We start from the raw sequence: 20696 nt of genomic DNA on the forward strand, positions 1-20696 counted from the left end.
GCTGAGTTAAAAGTCACAAGGACCTTTCTGACAAATTAACCTTCAATCCCCTGAAAGTAAAAGAAATGAATCAACTATTATGCAGAAATAAAACCAAGCATGACCCGGCTCAGAGCACACAGGTTATGAAGCAACATGCAGGTGTCTTGGCATAAAAATGCAGCATCCCTGTATGCAGATACTTTATTACTATTGTCTGGACAATTTTGTTCCGAGGCTTTGTACATACTACACTTTGCATTAAAGCGTTCTAACTTTCGGATCACAGAAGACAGATTGTTAACGCTCATATTTCCCACTTGTTCTCGGCATGAGTTTAACCCCTTTTAAAATAGTCATTAGTAAATGTCAGTTTTACAGGTGCAGGTACACATATATGGTAACACCTGATTCAAAACACCTTTAACATGCGTAACCAGAGCACGGAGGATGAATTCTGTATGATCTGCCCACATAATGAGCTGTACAGGTGCTACTCACTAATACTGTAATATCATACTGAAGAAGATGCTTATAATTTGACTTTGACAATACAGTAGCAACTGACTTGTTTTGAAAAATATTAAAGTAAAACATATAAACCTTGTTAACAGTAACATGAGTATTAGTTATTTTCCCCCCCTGGCAGCGGTCTCGCAGGGATTAGTCCTTGTTCAAATGTGCTGTCTGACCACAGCTCACTGCTTTGATCAAAACATACCCGTATAGAATGAAAGATAGTCTTTGTATGTTTTACAGCGACCAGATGAATCGTGATCCACACACCAGCTGCACGTCTGCTGATGATCTGCAGATAATGACACCAATATCTGCAAAACACCTGATGGTCTCTTGCTATTTGGAGCAAACCAATCAAGGAGAAATTTCCTGAAGATATACAGTCACTAAGTGTTGCCAGCAGAGTGTTGAATCTGTTCCCTGTGAGCTCAGTTTTGTCCGTCTTGTTTCCTCCCTTTGCAAAGACAAGGTAAAGGGAGCAGAAGCAATAAGCTTCTCTCCTCTCCTTCATCTCTGACTCAATGTCTGGAAGTGAATTCTACATATCTGCACTATGATTAATAATAGGTGTTGGGGGTTTGGCAGTGGATGCAGTTTTCTCACACACACTGTAGCTTTGCAATCATTCCTACCAGAGGACGGATTTCCCTCACACTGTGGCTCGGTTTAGTTGTAATCTTCTGTTTCTGATTTTAACAGTTAGACATTTCAGTGTATAATTGACTATGTGTTGGGTAATACGCTTTTATTGCACGACTGCACTGAGGTTTGAGCATAGAAACAAATATGTGTTTTACACAGAGGACATGTTTCAGAAGCTACACAGGACAAAACAGACCGTGTTACATTTAATTGACAACCAGTTGCAGCTACAACATGCTTTTAGAGTGTCAAATTAATAATGCATTAAGTAAAGATTGTATGCTAATGGGTATATTTATAAGCAATTTTATTATTTTTTTCATCCCCCCCATGTTTTCAATGCTTAATATTAGTGTATTATATATATATAAACTAACCACAGATGCCTCATAATTGTATTTGAGTAAAGAGTACAATATTGGCCTGAGTAAATGTAGTGGGGTACGATGTTTTGTACCTAACGCAACACCATGTCACTTTTTAAGCCCCTCAGTGTTGTGTTATTGTAATGGCATCCATTTAGCCAGCGTTTCTCCCAGTTTCCCTTATGTTTTAGTCCCTAACAGGGGCTGTTCCAGACGAGTTCCACCCTCTGGTACAGTCTGTACTGCAGTGAGTCTGGCTAGACAGCTCAAGTGTGTGTGTGTGTGTGTGTGTGTGTGTGTTTTATTTGCCGTCATACCAAAGACGGCCATAGTGCAGGTTTGTTTACATCGTAAAGTGATGCGACCCGACAATCCAAAATAATAACAAACAGCAAAATCAAGTCACAGTCTGATACTGTATGTGTTTGTGAATATGAAGATAAGTTTTATGTTTTAATAGAATTTCCAAAGATCTTCATTACATCTTGATGGATTGCTCAGTGTAAATGATCATGTGCCTGTAGCGCCTCCCACTGACTGAATCTGATTTGAGGAGAACCCTCTTGAGGTGCGCTCACGACCTCAATTGTTAATAATGTCTGGTGTTCTTGGGTGGTAGGAGGGAGTTCATCAGTTTTCCTGTGTGACTCTACCCGCTCCACAACCTTACAGACTGCTGCTTTAAGTGCAGTACTGAGGCAGGAATTCAAGAAAGTGTCAATATCATCCGACAATACCTCATGCTGCTTCATATGAAATGGTTTGGTATAATGTGTTCCAGATATTTGGCCTTTGTCTTTTAACTCAGCGAGTTCGTCTATTTAGCAGCTAGAACAAACCAGAAAACATATCATAAAAACAAATTAAGAGAAACTAGGATGACTTTGCTTATTTCAAGAATCAGACCATTCTTGAGCAAACTGCTTTATAAATATATTATTAAGATATATGCACCACTAACATTAACTTAATGTTCTAAACATTCATGTCTTATAAGAGGCCAAACATATTCATATGTTCATATTTAGCTTGAACTGGTGTTTTGATGTTTTTGTTACTTCACTAGATTACACAATATTCTATTTGTTGGGGGTTTCTTTAAAGTGTGTGTTGTTGTGTCCTTGGTTACAAGTTCTGCACCGCCATTTCGTTTTGCAGCATTGAATCAGCACTGATACCGGACACCTGAGATGAGCACACAGTGTATCTGTGGTGAAGGAGCGACCGTGCCAGCTTTCCTGAGGCTGTGCGGGCTCAGATGACCTTACGTAGCTCCTTCGTTAAGGTCAAACAGGCTGCATCGGTCCAGCACAAACAATAAAAATAGGAGTGGTGACATGACGTTATGCTTTGCTCTCAGATCAGTCCTCGCGTTCGCTGAATACTGCCTCGCAGATATGAGCCTGAGACGGATTTCCAAAAGCATATTGGCAGCATGTTGTGTATTTATTCCATCATACATCACAGGAATAAAGGAATTTATCCCAACCGAATGCTTGTTGGATATACAGAATAATTCCAAACAGATGCAAAAGTGATACAGCGGAGTAGTGATGAAGTAAGATATATAGTAAATAGAGAGCGACAGAGAGAATGAGGGAGAATGTCTGGTGTTTGTTGTACTTAATTATTGACTCCTCCTTTACATTTCCCTATGCTGCTTTAAAAAGAGGAAATTAACGTTTTTTTACCACCTTTTCTATTGTTTGAAATATTCATACTTGAGAAGCAGTTTTTATTTCTATGGCTGCTCCTTTTCACCAGCCAATTTCAGCCTGACATGTTTGGTATCTTTGGAAACTCTGGGATAACCAGTAAAATTTGTAATTGTGTGCGTTTGAAAAAATGCCTGGCCAAGCATGAGAGTGTAAAATGGAGACACAGGAGGGTCCAACAGAGTTTATGAGGTTAACCCCTGAGGTTTGCTCGGTGTTGGGACGCAGGAATCAGACCTGCTGCATCAACAATCTGCATAGGGCAGAACACAACATGATGGGAGGGAACTTTTGAATCATCACCATCATCATCATCATCATCGTCATCAGCTGCAGTGAAATTGAGTGGAGGGTAAATGCAGACTCACACAGCAATGTCACCTCTGCTATTTGAGAGCAGACACATGTAAATACTCAGCGTCTGTCTCCACTCCCAAGAGTATTGCCATAGTATTTGTGTTAATGAACAGAAATAACAATGGTCCCATAACAGATGTTTACATACTTCAGAAATAGTGATGATCAATATGATACAATAAAACTGCCTTTTATGAGACCGCGGTGACAAAAACATGATGTCACCATTTATGACAGTCCATTGTGTAATGATGTGGTTCTTTTTGGGAAACATATCAAATGCGAATATGGGTAAATGGCCCATTGAATATGGACACATTTAACAATTTTGATGATCTTTTTTTGAACCATTGTATTGCTTTACATTGTACCCTTTAAGCAGCCTGAATAAAAAGCCTGCTCTGATCTGATTGGTCAGCCTCATCAAGCCTGACCGGGCTGTAAAAACACAGGTAGTTGCAAAACACTTGCTCAATGGGCTTTTGCTTCATGGGTGTGACACACCATGACCATGTGATTTGATACATCAGTAAAGAAGAAATCAAGCCTTTGGGGTTTTCTTATAAGATGCATTTCTATATGCAAATCAAGCCTTTGGGGTTTTCTTATAAGATGCATTTCTATAAACATCATCGTCAAGTTCATCAAAACATACTCTGCCTGCTTTACACCATAAAAATGAGTGGAAACACTGCAAAAAGCCTTTTCTTTATTCCACAGTTTTTTGCAAATAAACATGGTGAAATCTTCTTTCTGCAACGCTTTAAACCAAAAGCATGAGCCTGCATTTATCTAACAAATGAATAATTAATAAAACATTCATGGCTCTAAAGCACTTAAGAGCTATAAACCCGAAGAGGGACACTTAATTTCCCCAGATCCTAATGACTCACAAAAACGTCATTAGAAAATAAGGCAGATATGAACGCCGTGTGAGGATACAGAGTTGTGTTTACACGGATCATATTGATTCTCACTTTTCTCTGAAAATAGAGCATGTCAAATACTCTTATTGCAGTTTGAATCCCACAGGAATCTTCTGTCTCTCTCTCTTCCCAATGCGAGTGTACTGAGGTAAGGGAGGAGAGCGGAAACCCTGCAGTAATTTTCATCACAGCGACACCTGATACTCCTAATAATACTTCATGCTATTCATAGAAAGTATTTGCCAGTATATCATTATCTTCATTTTTGTTCAACGCATCCTGAATTTGGTGGCACAGATTAACCAAATCATATTTCCTGTGTGTGATTTCAGTACGCTGTGATCCAATTACCGTTAAATGCAAGGAGGGAGTTTGAAACACAATCAGTGAAACAAATAATTTTCATGTAATAGGAAGCCTAGGAAGACATTCCAGTTATTAGGAAGAAAATATAATATATAAATGCTAACAAAATATGCCAGGACAGAACCCATGAGCAAGGCACCACACTCACTTGCTCACATTCATGGTCATACTTAACAATGGCAATATACCGACTTGTGTTGAGCTGAATAGAGCCGAGTCATTGTGTTACTGGTGTGTTGCTGCTGGTGGGCGTCCTCTCTGATTGGCTCACAAAAGTATCGACATAAATGCCAATGAGATTGAAGAAGCAGTTCCACGGGAGACCAAATAGTTTCTAGCAAAGGGATGCGGATAATCCATTTCTAACATTGTGTTGTTGCTGCTTGGCAACTTGAAATGATGGATTCCAAGAGCTGGATGTTTAAGATTGTTAAGGGGAAATCCTCAAAGGACCACAAGAACAGATGAAAACCAAACAGGGAGGCACTCAAATTGTTTCTATAGGAATTAAACACATCGGGGAAAAGACAAAACAACAACAACACTACTACGCCTACAGGTGTGTGTGTGTGTGTGTGTGTGTGTGAAGCTTAGTTAGCGTAGTTCATAACAGCTGAGCCACAGAGAATACTACATTTCAGATGAATGAGGTAGTGGAACCTTAGGTGAACCATTATTTTCTGCCGATCTTGTGACAGGACGCAGGTCGAAATGAGACCTCAGACAGACACACTCTGCTCCAAACCAGCATGGCGTCATTTGTAGAAACAGTCTGATATCAGGTGTAACCTATAAAGATTTAATTTGAGTTTCCATGAGTGGGTCTGTTTTACCATTTTTGATTATAGTCTGGGGAGATTGAAGGACAGATCTCATTTCTCTAGAAGCTCACGGCTCTCATGGAAGACAAAAGCTCCTGTGAGTACAAAGAAACGATTTTCATTACTGCGCAAAAGGAGAAACTCTTTGAGAATGTAATTTATATTGGTGAGACATTTCCAGGCTTTCTGATTAGACGCCTCAGCTGCTACTCCACTTGAGCTCTTCTTGCTGTTAAAGAAATGTTTTTGAACCATAGAATCTAAATTCTCTTTTCCCTGGATTCTTTGGATCTATTTCTGTATCCGTGTATACAGGTCACACCCATTTTGCACCTCACGAGACTTTCTGACATTCTTTACTGTTTTCCAACCAAAATGTGAGTGGGCGTGGCTCCTTCAACAAAAAGTGTTGTATCTCATGAATGAATACGTTTATTGTAACCACATTTCACATGTAAAAAAAAAAGAAGCATCACCCAACCTGTAAAGTTTAAAAACAGACAATGTTATATTAAAGTCTTTAATGCTATAGTTTTAGACAAATTCTAATCTTATAACCAACGACGACGAGCACCAAACTCAACTCGATCATTTTCCACTCCATCACCTTAGCAGATGAGCATAGATGAAAGTATTGTGTTGCATACTTATCTCACGCACATACATTGACAATTGTTTTGTTTTGTCACTTTCCTTTTCCTAATGGCTGAGATATGGATATGAGCTCTTATGCTCTGCTGTTACCACTAATGGTGCTGTTGGTATTTTCATTCTCTAATTAGGAGTGAAGAATATGAGCCATGACCTTACTTACTGATCGCTGTTTCAACAAATGGAGAGCAATTACTCGGTGGTTAGAAAATCAGAGCTCACCCTTTCTGTTTCATTGTGTGTGTAACACCTTTAATGTTATGAGAAACCAACCAAATCAAATATAACATACATACAATGTAATGTGGACTTCCGCAGGCAAACTAGACGTATTTAGCTCCTGTAGGAACTTTGGCCACATTGTGGGTCACGTCCGATCATCTGTCTATCTGTCGTTCCTATTTCCATTTCAAATTATTTCTATATTTAGCTGTGTTGGGTCTCTTTCGCCTTGAGGTTTCAGGTACGTTTTCCAAGGTTCCTCTGCTCTGCACTGCCTGTAAGGACTCAGCACGGTGACTAAGTGGAGATGCAGCGGTGTGTTCCAGGAATGGTGCAGTAACAGAGTGTACATGACTGTGCAGACCGTGACAGGTTGCCTTCTTTCACTCACCAACACTGTGGACTCAACACACAGTCACACTCCAGTCAGATACTTTATTCCAGAAATTTCCTCACATGTTTTGTTTAGCTTCATAATGTTTATGATTGACCATATTCTGTCTTGTTTGCAAATTTCTGAAGACTAGAAAAATGTTCGAATAATTACACATTTCGCTTTATTAAGAATTTGTATCTGTATTTTGAAATATACTGAAATATTTAAATAAACAGATTTTTGGAATGTTAAGATTTAAACATCCAGCCTACTTTTCATACTTGTTACTTGTTGGTATGAGCTAAAAGTGAGTACTTACCTAAGACCAACCAAGTGCAAATATCTGCAATTGCAGAGTTTTATTGATACAGCGCTGTTCTTGTTTCCTGAAACTGCTGACTGAAAACCGTTGCGGGGCTCAAACCTAAATTAAGCCTCGTCTGACACAGTATGTCTGCATGTGTCTCATCATTTTGGGAGCAGAGAGCGGTGAAAGTATACATATGTAGTTTGTACATGAGACTCAGTGACTCTTTAGTGTGTCACATAAACACACGACGCCTCGCTGATGCTCTGCAGTGCAGCACACCTCCAAATATGGAACCAGAAATATTGGGGAGTGACCAAAATTTCTAAAAGCTCAGTGTGTGACATAATTTCAGTGCTGTTTATACTGACGCCCCGTTCCTCAGTGAGCGCAGGCTAATCTACAGAGGGCCTCGTCTTTATTCTGGTCTGTGTGTTTGGCTCCTGAACAGCAGCTGACTCATGTCGTTTCGTAAACAAATTGTTCACTGGCCACCTCGATTTGTCTCACTATGTTCCATTTGTGTTCTCGGGAGATAAACCCTTTGGAGAATTTCCTTCACCAAGAAACAAACAATTGAGTGGATAATGAAAGTTTGCAAAGACCTAAAAATGTATGTCACTCCAGTTTTCTTTGTTTTGCTGACTTTATTGTTAGGTCGGTAAGTATACAAATGTAAATAGGAACCAATTCATAGCACAGATAACTCTCTGCTAATAACTACTGCATAAATCACCACTGAGGTCCTTGGACTCAACACATAGACACTAATGACCTCTTCATGATGAATCTTGTTTACTCCCCGATGTCAGCGCTGTATTGGCAGACATATTGGTAAAGAGTAATTAACGATGTGCGGCATGCTGGTGGAGAGAAGCCAATCGATCTGGCCGTAGGCGGCAGTCACGACTTCTTATGAATTCTGACATGAAAGACTCAAAAAACAGTCATAGAACTGGTTAACATTATGAAGACTAACTAATGATCTATGCGAGTGTGAACAGGTTTTTAAGGAATACCTTAAACACACACAAACACAAACACAAACACAAACACAAACACAAACACAAACACAACACAAACACAAACACAAACACAAATACAAACACACACACACACACACTACTCCTATATCTCTGTTGTTCTTGTGTGATGCATCTTCGGCTGCTACCCTTCAAATCTCTTACGGCTGTTTTTAGAATCCTATGGATGTCAGCCAATAACAGAGCTCAGCTCCTCCCTGTGTGACCGGATGGTTCCAGTTCGAGTCTGTCATCTGTGTCCTCACCACCCACCGAGCACAAAGGTCAGTCAGAGTATTATGCTGCCCCCATAGGACTTTTAGATTGTGTCCTGGACTGCATGTACACTGTGTTCAGGTTAAGCATAGATTTGTCCAACAAATATGCCAAAATTTGATTTATTAAGCCTTTAGAGACGCACTGCACCTCCCCATCATAAGTAAAATTGTGAATGTGCAATGATTTACACTCAAACTAGCCCCAGCAAGAAAGAGAGAATGAGTAATCTGAGGCTACTTCCAAAATTTCAGTAGTGGGGCTCTCATGTGGATACTTGAGAAAGAAAACAGAGAGTGCAGCCAACAACTGGACAAAAATGTTGGATATATTGAACTACTAAGTATCCATGAGATGTCAGGATTTTCAGTTTCACTCAGTTTGGACCATCGCGTCCATTTTTATCACCCCTCTCACCTCTCTCTCACTCTCCCTCTCTCTTTCTCTCTCTCTGGTTCCACTGAGATCTGTGATTGATGGTGTTGAGCATTTCAGAAGGCTGTGGAGAGCCAAGGTGGAGAGTACAATCATCAGGGAGAAATACATTGCGATGTTGCTGCCTGGGAAGTAAAGTACGTCTTGCTGTGATTACCAACGCCTGAAAATTCCCAACAATACAGACTGAAGAAAGAGCGTAGATCCCCTTCCAGTACCTTCTGCACATTTTGATCTATTTAACTGAGGTCTGCATTGGTTTATGAGACACAGTTTTCAGGAATGACTTGATATCTGGCTTGTGTGAGTGAGAAGATCCCATAGGGCTTTAGTTACTGAAGGGAAAATCTGGTCTTTTGGATGTAAGAAACCTGCGCATGACATGATCCAGGGAATTTTACATATTGGTAGGGATTGGCCTGATGGTGGCTGCAAAAACTATTACTATTTGATCTTTTTGCCTAAAACTGTCACTATTTTCCCCCAAAATTTAATGTCTGGACTAAGTGGGACAAAAATTACATCTTTGATTTTCCTATAACACTGTAAGGTACAATAGGAAATAGAAACAACAGCTATCACCATTATGTAGATGTTGATCAAGATGAGGTTGAGGGTATAAACTACTTTGAATTGTCTTATTCAGGCATGTTACTAATACTCTGAAAGGCCCAATGGGGGCCTGTAGAACTGTATCAGTTAAACATATTGCATAATAATGTAATGGATTTACAAGTTGTGTTATGTCCAACTCTATTCGCCAAATCTTCATACTGGCAAATCCAACAGGTGGTTGATTCATTTCTCCGGATTATTATTGAAATCAGTCAGAAACAAGAACATAGCAAAGTAGCCAAGATAAGCTTTCTAGGCCATTTCCTGTTTTGAAGTGAAGCAATGTAGTCCATGTGTGTGTAATTTGTTCGCTCCTCTTCAGTGTGTTGGGTGTGTCTCTTTCTGATTTCCCTCTTCATATTATTTTTTCTTTTTGGACTTGTAAAATGTAAAGATGGAGCAGCAGGAGCGGAGCACCGAGGCAGAGCAGAGTTCAAAGGAAAACAATAGCTGCTTGTGGCTAGATCGTGGTGTGATGCGCCACAGCTGCATATTGCACAGCTGAGTTCACCAGTCTGGTAAATGTCGAAGTCAGGATTCCTCCAGCGCCAGTTCTTAAAATTACGATCTGCTATTTTTTCTAACAATAACCTGTCAGCTGCCACAAACCTGTCAAACTCATTTAGTAAAATACTAAAAGCCCGTTTGAAGATGAGCAGGTCTGAGCGTTTAGTGTGAAGGATGTCACAACTGTGCTGCTGCATGTTGACCCCCTTGATGCACTGAACCGCCTGAGTCCTGCATTTAGTCGTTCCTCACGTTACACTACAGCAGCCACAGTGAAGGACCATTCATGCCAACACATTGCTCCTTTAACTGGATTCAGACTGGAATCTTCTAAAGGAGAGCAGTCAGCACTTGACCTACTTTCAACAGGCACAGACATCAAAAGGATCCCAGACTGATAGCTGGCAAACGGGAAAGATGAAAAAAGAGAACCTCACTGTCATTCACTCTCACATTCTCCTCCTTATGCTTCTTTAAAGACCTTGAATAGGATTTTATGTCATGTTGCTCATGTTGAACACAGGCCTACAGAAGTGAATCAGCGTTGTGTCTGTGTGGATGATTATGAGGTCAGTAACTTAGAGCAGGGGTGGGGAACCTATGGCCAGCGAGACAATACATAAACACAAAAAAATATATACTTAAATATTTAAGACTTAAGATTTAATTCTTAGACTTAAAACATTTCTAGCGAGCAATTAATTCACATTGGGATAAAACGGGCGGATGTCTGTCTTTCCGGGCCAAGGTCAGAGTCACTGAACACCACAGGGCATAACAGTCAGCGCGTGTCGTACCTGCCGCCACTAAGGAGCGGAAAATGGCGACGAAGAAACGAAAAGTTGATGCGGAATGTCGTTCTCTCCAAGACAAATGGATAAACGAGAACTTTTTTGTTTAAATGAAAGGCAAGTCTCTGTGCCTAGTTTGATGGGATGCGCTGGCTGTTATGAAAAAAGTTAACCTCGAGTGTCATTACAGCTCGAAACATGCTGAAAGGACAAGCTAGCTTGGACAAAGTTGCCGCTCTTCTTCGGAGTTTGGGTTCCCAACAAGCGCGAAACTGACCAGGAGAACGCGATGCATGCCAGCTTCGTGGTGAGTGAGCTAATCGCTTTAAGTTGAGCATTTCATGGAGATGAAGGGGAAACCGGTCGTTGAACTCAGTGACAGCAAGTGGCTGTGTGATTTGGCTTTCATGGTGAACATTACCAAGTACTTCTCAGAGCTGAAGGTCAAGCTCCAAGGTCATAAACAGCTTCTCAGCACTCTTTTCTCAAATATGAAATCTTTTTTTTCTTGCTTTTTTCTGTTTAGCTAAGGTGTGGCACGTACAATTGGAAAGGGGAATCGCTGTGCACTTTCCTACTCTGCAAGAACAAAAGCTAGCTGTGACATCTGAATATGCTGATGAATGTGCAAAACTCCTTCAGGCCTTTGGAGAGAGGTTCCAGGACTTGAAAAGCAAACAAAATGAAGTGAACATAACTGCAACATCTTTCAATGGGGAACCAGCTGATGTGCCAGATAACCTGCAGTTTGAAATGATCGAGCTGCAAAGCAATGATGAGCACAAAGGTAGATACACCAATCTCCCTTTGCTTGATTTCTACAAACTGTATCTACGTGTGGAGGATGTTCCCTTTCTGAGGAGACCTGCACTGAAGTTTGCATCACTGTTTGGGACAACATACCGCTGTGACTCTCTCAAAGACTCGGCTCCACACAAGACTGACTCACCCAAATCTGGACAACCAGCTGTGAGAAGCATCGTCATCACTGCCACCTGACATCAGACGCCTCACCAAAGAGAAACAGTTCCAGCCATCGCTTTAAGTCAGTCTGAGGGACTGACTTCTGACCGTCTGAGGGATGATGTAAAAATCAAAGTGGCCCTCGATAGGAAAAAGGTTCCCCACACCCAACCCATAACATTTGGGGTGTGGATACAGAATTCCCTTTCCTTTTTTGTGAATTAATTTCTAAAGTAATACATCACTGTCAATGAAATAAACAATCCCATCATTATGCCTCCACATTATGAGAGCAACAGTATGGGCTTCCATGAGGAGTTCCTCTGAGCCGTATTTTGCATTGGTTGGCTCAAAAACCACTTTCATCTCCAGGTTTGATGTTTTCATTTTCCATCTTTAGTTTCAAGTTTATTTATCATATGTATAGTTCATACAGGGTTCACAATACAATGAAATGCTTATGATGAGCAGGGACCAGGTGGGCTCAGCAGTAAAAGCGCAAAAAAGAAAAGAAAAAAACTGTTTTCTGTTGGAGGTAAATTAGGAGACAGCAAAACACAATACCGACTGTTAACCTCCGCAACACATAAAATGGAAACAAGCTTACACCTGTATCAGGCGCAAAGATAAAATGGGGAACGCCAGAATACACACAAGAAAAACGTATTTAAGTCACTTATCAGTCAAATAGCACAAGAGATAACACATACCATAAGAAGTGAAAAATGACAAAAGAACATTTTTGGACATCCCATCTCTGTTACACTGGGAAATCTGGATCACCACTCTGTGCTTTGAAACAACAGCTGTGCCTTCATGTTATTGAAAATCTCCCCTTTATTCAGGTACTGTGTTTGTTATGACCTATGAGCCCTTGGGATTTGTTTGATTCAGGCTTCAGATGTCTCTTATGCCCGCTGATACCTCTTTATAACTGACAGCATGGGATTAAGAGGGGAATGAAAAGTGGCTTAAGCATATAAAATGTGTGTTTAGTGTCCTTACATGGATATCGTAGTGAGTGGCTCACCATTGCGGTGAGCTGCAATCATGTGCCAAACATGTGGTTCAGGTTTGCAGTGTCTGAGGATGCCAGGGCACACTGACATCCTGTAACTAACACACACACACACACACACACACACACACACACACACACACACACGCACACACACACACACACACAATGCAATTAACTGGTGAGTGCTGAATTTTGTAACATGCAAGTAAAGGCAGCGTAAATGTGTGTTTATTTTGGACTCACAGGCTGGTTGAGGTAATGTCCCGCCAAAGTTTCTATGTTGTCATAATTGCTGATCACATCCTTGACCCGAAAACTGCAAACAGCAGTTGTGACACTGTTGGTTTGCTGGAAGGGGGTGCTAATGACCTGCCTCTGCAGAGCATGGTATGCGTGTCTCCGCACCTTGTGATGTCCGCAGAATCAGCCAACGTTTCTACCAGATTCTTGAGCCGAAAATTGCAAAAAGCAGGTGTGACACTGTTGGTTTGCGGGACGGGGCGATTGTTGATGACCTGCGTCTGCATGAGCAGAGCATGGTATGCGTGTCTCTGCACCTCGTTGTCCTCGACGCCGCCCATCGCAGAGCACAGGAGCGTGAGGACACGCTGCAAGTAAATGAATGGTGCTTGGATGTTTGGGTCAGTGCCCAGGTCAGGGAGTTTTCATTGCTTGTTTGACCTCCAGGAGCTCATTGTCCAGCTTGCTGGGGCTGTCCAACCACTGCAGCAGTACGTCTGTGGCCTTGTGTTTTTCTTGGTACACTTTGCACAGCTGCTCCTCTTGGTACTGTGACTTCTCCATCAAAGTAGTTTTTGAACAGAAGTGTCACCTTGGAGTCCCTGTATGGCACCAACTTGTTTGTCCCACACATCTGGTTCTCATGTAGGACTTCAATACATGTGCACAGTTAGGAACGTTTGAGAAATAACTTAGCCACGTTATTTTCTCTCACACAGAAATGCAGAAGTCAGTGTCAGAGTAAATATATCATTAAAGGTAGTTCTGAATAACACTAACTAGTAAAGTTCTAGTTCTAACTAGAGATTCAGACGTTTGGGTCAGTGACCAGGCTCATTCTGAGAGCTGCCAGTCCTTGGCTGGCCTCCAAGAGCTCTTTGTCCATCTTCCCGTAGCTTTCATCACCAGCAGCTTGTCTTCTATGACCTTTCGTTTATGTGGATAGGCTTTGCGCAGCTGCTCCTTCAGCTTCATAATCTGTGTAAGGTGAAGGAGGTTTCGGTTTAAGGGTTAAAGAACAGGCAGCAACACAAGCAGAAATGGCCGATGCCCCATGAACAACATAGTATAGATATCACACATATTCAACTTTGAAACATGATGAACATAAAGTGAAGAATGATTGTTAATAAATAAGTTGATACCTACAACGATATAAAACAATACGGGACGATATAAAACAACAACCAGGCCGAAGAGTTGTGGTAATAACAGACAGACAAACCTGATAACAGAGGATACAAATAGTACATGGAGCAATAATGTTATCTGGACGCTCATTCTCCTGCTTCGAGACAAAGAAGTATCGCCTCATTCATTTACCTGAGGCGGTACTTATTCATATCGCTCCTCCTCCGATCCCGCACCGCGCCCCCCTCTTTGGGAACCAATGAACCCGTTTTATACAATGACACTACATTTTAGGCGTATATGGCAAATGATGGCACATACATTCACACGTTCACACTGTTTTCCTGTGATTTTTCTTTTAATGAAATGATAGCTTGATTCTGCACATAAATATGTGGGTTTTACAGACCTGTATCCTGGTGAATTGTATGCTAGGAAATCATGAAATATTGTGTCAGTATATACAGTCATATTGTGTGTCGAGGAGGGTTTGTATTCAGATTGTAACTGTCGGATTAAAGAATGTAATTCAATTGTGTGTTGCGTGGGTTAGTCACTGTGTGTGTGTGGGCACTGTGACTGCAGGATGCATCATCAGTGTTTGGGTTGGATGTGATACAGATGCTGACATTTCACAGGTGAAAACCGTGAATTTCCAATTTTCCAATTACATCATCGAATAGAGAAAAAATCTGATGTATTTTTTGACTCAAATTTAATGTCGGTCATAAAAAAACAAAGGTTTTATGAAAAGCGAATTTGGAGATAAAAGGTTTGTTTGAAAAGGTGATTTTTAAATAGCTTATATGGGCTCACTGGTTTATTTCATCCACTGCTTATTTCACTTCTACTTTGAAAATGTTACTGAAGTGAAAGTACAGTTTCTGACTAAATTACTTAATAAAGTGCAAGTTCCCTAAGGTCTACTCAGCCACAGTAACAGGAGTCAATATCGTTCAAACAAGCACACACACACACTTTCTGCCCCCCCCCCCCATGCATTACCTTCATTTAGTACAGTAGGTATTGTAGTGATGCGGCTGATTCTCCAGACCACCAACATAGACTTGGCATCATAAACACTGCACCACATGCTCATCATCACCTCCATAAGACAAACAAATGGGACTGTTGTTTTCCATGCCAAGAATCATTTAGAGTGAGTGAGTTAGTGAGCTTGCCCTATTAATAATAACGAAAAAGTAAACCTAAGTCATGGAATGTAACATACATATAAACATATGTAAACAAAAACATTCAATTACATAGTGTATTTGAGATCAGTCTTAATGACATAACCTCATCCCAGGTCCATAAAATGCCTCTTGTTCTGTCCTCCATAAGGTGAGAGTCCCTCGGGCTGTTTGTCTGAGCAGTTGGCGAGTTTTATCTCCTCCAGGAAGCTCAAAACCAGCATGAAGCTCACAGTTTGGCTCACAGTTTTGGCCCTTTATCAACAGGCTTGAACGTATGTGTTTAATTCCTGTGATCTCACTCGGCAATTTCAATATAATATGCAGTCTGTTTTTGATAAGAAATAACAAAAGCCTCTTTTGATTTCTAACATTAAATTGATACTAATAGTTTTCCTGTACATGTTATAGAACAAACAGCAGACTATAAAAGAAAATAATCCTAAACCAGTAACACGTATAAATGGCTTCAGAATTAATAGATGCTGTATATGAAAAGTCTACAGCTAATCACTTGTTAGAAGAGTGATGAATGAGTTTAATGTCTAATCCAAATCTACAGAGTGACATAATGTTCTGGAAATATATATAACAAAATTATGCATATCATGAATTATTTCAATAGGAAGATGCCATAAACATGAAAGCAATTGGGAAGGCTGACATCTTTTTACATGTGAACTACAGTCATGATGCTTAAGCTGCTCTTTATACTACGCCTTGTCAATGCTGCCTACATAATAAATTAATAACACAAAATAACACAGAAATATGAATAGAGGCTGAAGAAAAATCTCATAAAACTAATGATATGGATGACCTGATGCTGTTTAAACATACCTCATCTTTCCTAGTAAACGCACCCACCAAAAGATCATCATCAACACCATTGTAAGCCTGTGGAGCATAAAATATTAAATCAGCTTTACCAAATCAGCTAATTCAGGGAAACAGAAGCACTAACCAGTATGAGTTATGCCCCAAACCAAACAGTCTGGACATGCGGTTTGTGGTAATAGGCATGCTAGAGTTTCCCAACATCAAGCTTTAGATAGGGTTAATTCCTGTTCCATTTAATTCATAATAGAACTAAAATGAACTCACGATGCTGAGCAGTTTGTGTCAGCTGAACTGCAGTGACCTTTGAGATGGAAGCGGCTAGTTTGTATGGGTCTTGTACTGCTGACACCTGTTTGTGCTTCATCATGAAAGAGCGTGAAAAAGAGACAACAAGCAGAATCCTTGGGGTGCTTCAACACCCTCTGCTCACCTCTCTGCATATTTTTACAAACAAAGCTCTCAGATGACTTGAAAACAGATGTTTTATGGTCCTTTGGGGTGTGTGATATCGTGCAATCCATTTAAACTGGACAAACAGAACTATTCTTATAACTGTGTGTTAAAATAGAAAGAATTGGAAGCCAGGTGATTCTCAACAGATTGTCATTTATTTGAAAACAGTCAAAAAAATAACAGAGTGGAACATAAAACAGTACTCAGCAACAGGCTTGCTACTCTGTTTCTGCACCACCACATTACACATATTAGATATGTGTTTTGGAAATGCAAAGAGTACGTTGAGAGCAACAGATCACGGAATCAGATTTTGTAATATCCATATTGTATGTGGAAATAAATACAAGATGTTTTGGAGTTAGGCCACACTAACTATAAATCTGTGACACTCTAAGCTGTGTAAACATGGATGAACTATACAGGCAATGTTACGAGGTTATCAATGAAATCAGATGCAGGTAAAAATCTGGCTTTGTCGTTGTTGAGCCAAGTAATATGTTATCAATTCTAATATTTACCTTTCTTTTTTCTGTGCTTTGTTTGGTGACATTTTACCAGGAAATAAAACATGTCACTACTTTGTTTGATGTCATTTCTCTGGCATATTGGATGGACGGTGTGCTCAGCATTAACCTTTTTTTGTTGAGTCGTCATGGCGTTCATCTTGGGAGAAGCTGTACTGAGCAAGTCTGCAGTGTTTTGTAAATAAGCAAACATGAAAACAGCAGAGGTATTGACAGAATATAATGTGTCACCTCCGGCAGAAATACAGTCACTGTGTGTGTGTGTGTGTGTGTGTGTGTGTGTGTGTGTGTGTGTGTGTGTGTGTGTGTGTGTGTGTGTGTGTGTGTGTGTGTGTGTGTGTGTGTGTGTGTGTGTGTGTGTGTGTGTGTGTGTGTGTGTGTGTGTGTGTGTGTGGTACATGTGACACCCTCTATTTGGGGATGGCAGGGGCTCAGTGGGTAGAGCTTCCGCTTGGGAACCGGAGGGTCGCCGGTTCGAGTCCCTGCCGAGATGCCCCTGAGCAAGGCACCGAATCCTCAATTGCTCCCCCCTCTGTGAAGGGTGGTAATGTGTAATGTAAGTAACTTTGGATAAAAGCGTCTGCCAAATGATCGTAATAATAATATTTCATTAATAAGATCTGTGCTGACTTGATGAACAGGCTTTGGTTCTTAAATCTTGCTTTGCAGCAGACCCACTTTAATGACCCCTGCTTTATTCACACTGACAGGACCTTTCATTAATCACGATGTGGAGGCAAGCACTTCACTTTTATTACTGCACACATCAGCAAAGCTACAAACTGCACAGTGAAGTGGTGCAAGTCCAGATTGTTCATATTCAAACTGCTGATGCCCCTGTTAGGCATTTGCACTCATCTTTCTTCTCAGGTTGATGATGCATTGCAAATGTTTTTTCCTGGAACAGGAAAGTAGATGTCCCATTTATCAAATAGCACGCAGAAATCTTGTTCCCGTGCGCTACCGCAGACAGCTGGACTGCTCTGCATTCATTCATTCATGGATACCATGTCTGTCCAGGTCGTAACATGGGTTTAGTTTGGCTAAAATAGAACCTGGACTGATTTAGTCCATTAAACTTCGATATGGAAAACTCTCCCTGCCCTCCCCAAAGAAAAACTGGAAGATGTGTAACTCAAAAGCCAGTCAAATGTTAGGGTGCCTAAAATTGCTTCAATAAAGGGAGTTTCAAATGGAGCTTAAGGTTTTGTGCTTCAGCACAGAGAGATCAGCTGGATGAAAGATTCATCTCATTCTTGGCAGTTACGGCGAAGGTTAAATTGAAAAGATAAACAAAAGAGATGAGTCAGATGTTTAATTATAGTCGTATGGAACAAAAGTGTAAGTGTTGGCATCTGGGATTGTGTTCTCACTAACAGGACTGCAGTGTTTTTTGTCATATATCATTCTCTCTCTCTCTCTCTCTCTCTCTCTCTCTCTCTCTCTCTCTCTCTCTCTCTCTCTCTCTCTCCCTCTCTCGTTTCTACTGTGTTTACTGCTCTTCATGCTTTATTGTACATTTGTATAATCCCACTGAAAGTTCCTATTGCACACCCAGCTGTTGGTGGAGGGGGAATCTCTGTTGGAATTGCTTCCCCCGAGGTTTCTTCCTTTTTTCCTCAGATATTGTATGTGATATTGGGCCATACAAATAAAGTACAATACAAACAACTACTATAATTTCAATCCAGAGTGATATGAGGGTAAAGCACTGCTGATTATCAGGGGACTGCCGGTAACAGAGCCAATATTCCAACACCCAAGTAGTCACAGAAATGTCCCATTGAACCGAAAAACCCATGAGTGGCTTGGATGTTTAACTCAAAGTGTGTCTTTTCTTATCAATGGTTATTTGTTTTGGGAATAGCTTTATGAAGTGAAGTGCATCCACACACATTTTGTTGCATATGGTGTCATCCTCCACAATGGTAAGCTAGCTGTAGCTGTATATTGCTAGTGTAGCTGTATATTAAAGTGATAATTGAGAATGAAGTAGATGTCTTTAGGTGTCATCTAAAAGGAGTAATCATGAGGTAAAAAGCAGAAAGCCAAATTAACTACTCATTTCACGCATATACAATACTGCAGAATCTAATCATGACTAGCAAAACTCTGTCTCACCCTGAGGCTAAATGTATTTGTAATGTTCAAATGTTATGGCAACCAACCAGCTCATGTGAGAATGTATTGTATTTAACAGCTTCCTAAGCTAATTCCAGAGCTAATTCCACACTGGCTTAATATGCATTAATGTGAGCAACAACATATGTGCTGCAGCTGTTAAATTAGGAATTAGTGGGAAGTAGAAATAAGCTACTGCTGCGGTTTGTTTTGAATGGGGCGAATGGTACATTTCACTGAAACCTGTCTTCAAATGAGTTCAGTTGCTAATGACACTAGCTGCAGTCGGCCTGAAACACACAACAAAGGCTGGGATTTAGCTAAACTAGCTGTTCAGCTACAAACACCGAACTCAATGACCCTCCAGTACTTTGGTTAGCAGCAAGCTGTCCACCTGTTTATCCAGGGTTTCTACATCCAGGCAAACGACATGGAATGTGATTCTGAATGTGTTTTCCAGGCCGAGAAATTGTTTGGAAATGTTGTAGTCGTCCAGAAAAGCCGAAACCCAATGACATTGTGACATATGGGGCATCTTAGACAGGAAGGTTGTATATGAATATAAGTGCTACAGAGAAGTCCAAATTCTGTGATGAAATCTTTTACAGTTTAATGGTGAAAATGTAATGACAGCAAGTTTATTCTACTGTTGTCCTCACAGGAGGACTCTGTTGCTTCAGTCTACTTTGTCTCTCTCCATCTCCATAAAAACAAACCATTAATCCTGACAGAGGCCATAAATTCTAACAAAACAGGCTTATTGTGTTAGTGTTTTCCAGTATACTGTTACCTGGACACACTGCTCCATTCCAGAAACCACTTTTCATAAGCACAACCTTTTCCTCTCTCGTGTCCTCTCCATGTTTATACGTGAAATGACAATGTTTTTCAGTCAAGTCCAGATGCAAAACAGAAAATATTTCACATTTAGATCATAAAAGCCAAGATTTGTAAATGCAGATGCAGATGCGATAATGCAATAATGACATTTCAGTCATGATCAATTATGAGTATCCACATATGGCCATAAAAATAGAGAAATCAAGTAGATTGTACTTCTTGTTTTGTCCTATATTCACAAATGAAACAAACGAACAAAGAAAGAAACAAAAAAAAGAAAAAGAAATCCATCAAGCTAGAGTTGGAGCATATCCCAGCATCCTTTGGGTGAGCGGCAAAGTCTCCAGTCTATCTCACACACAGGCAGGCAAAGTTCCAGGTTCCAGGCACATTTCCAGTTGCACTTATCTACGTGCTTCTGCACATTGTGGTAACAGGAGCAGGAGGAAACAATAGGAGAACATGCACACTCATC

Source organism: Genypterus blacodes, unplaced genomic scaffold (genome assembly GCF_046128005.1).
Source record: "Genypterus blacodes isolate CSIRO-AG114 ecotype Tasmania unplaced genomic scaffold, CSIRO-AGI_Gbla_v1 ptg000030l_1, whole genome shotgun sequence".
Taxonomy (NCBI): Eukaryota; Metazoa; Chordata; class Actinopteri; order Ophidiiformes; family Ophidiidae; genus Genypterus; species Genypterus blacodes.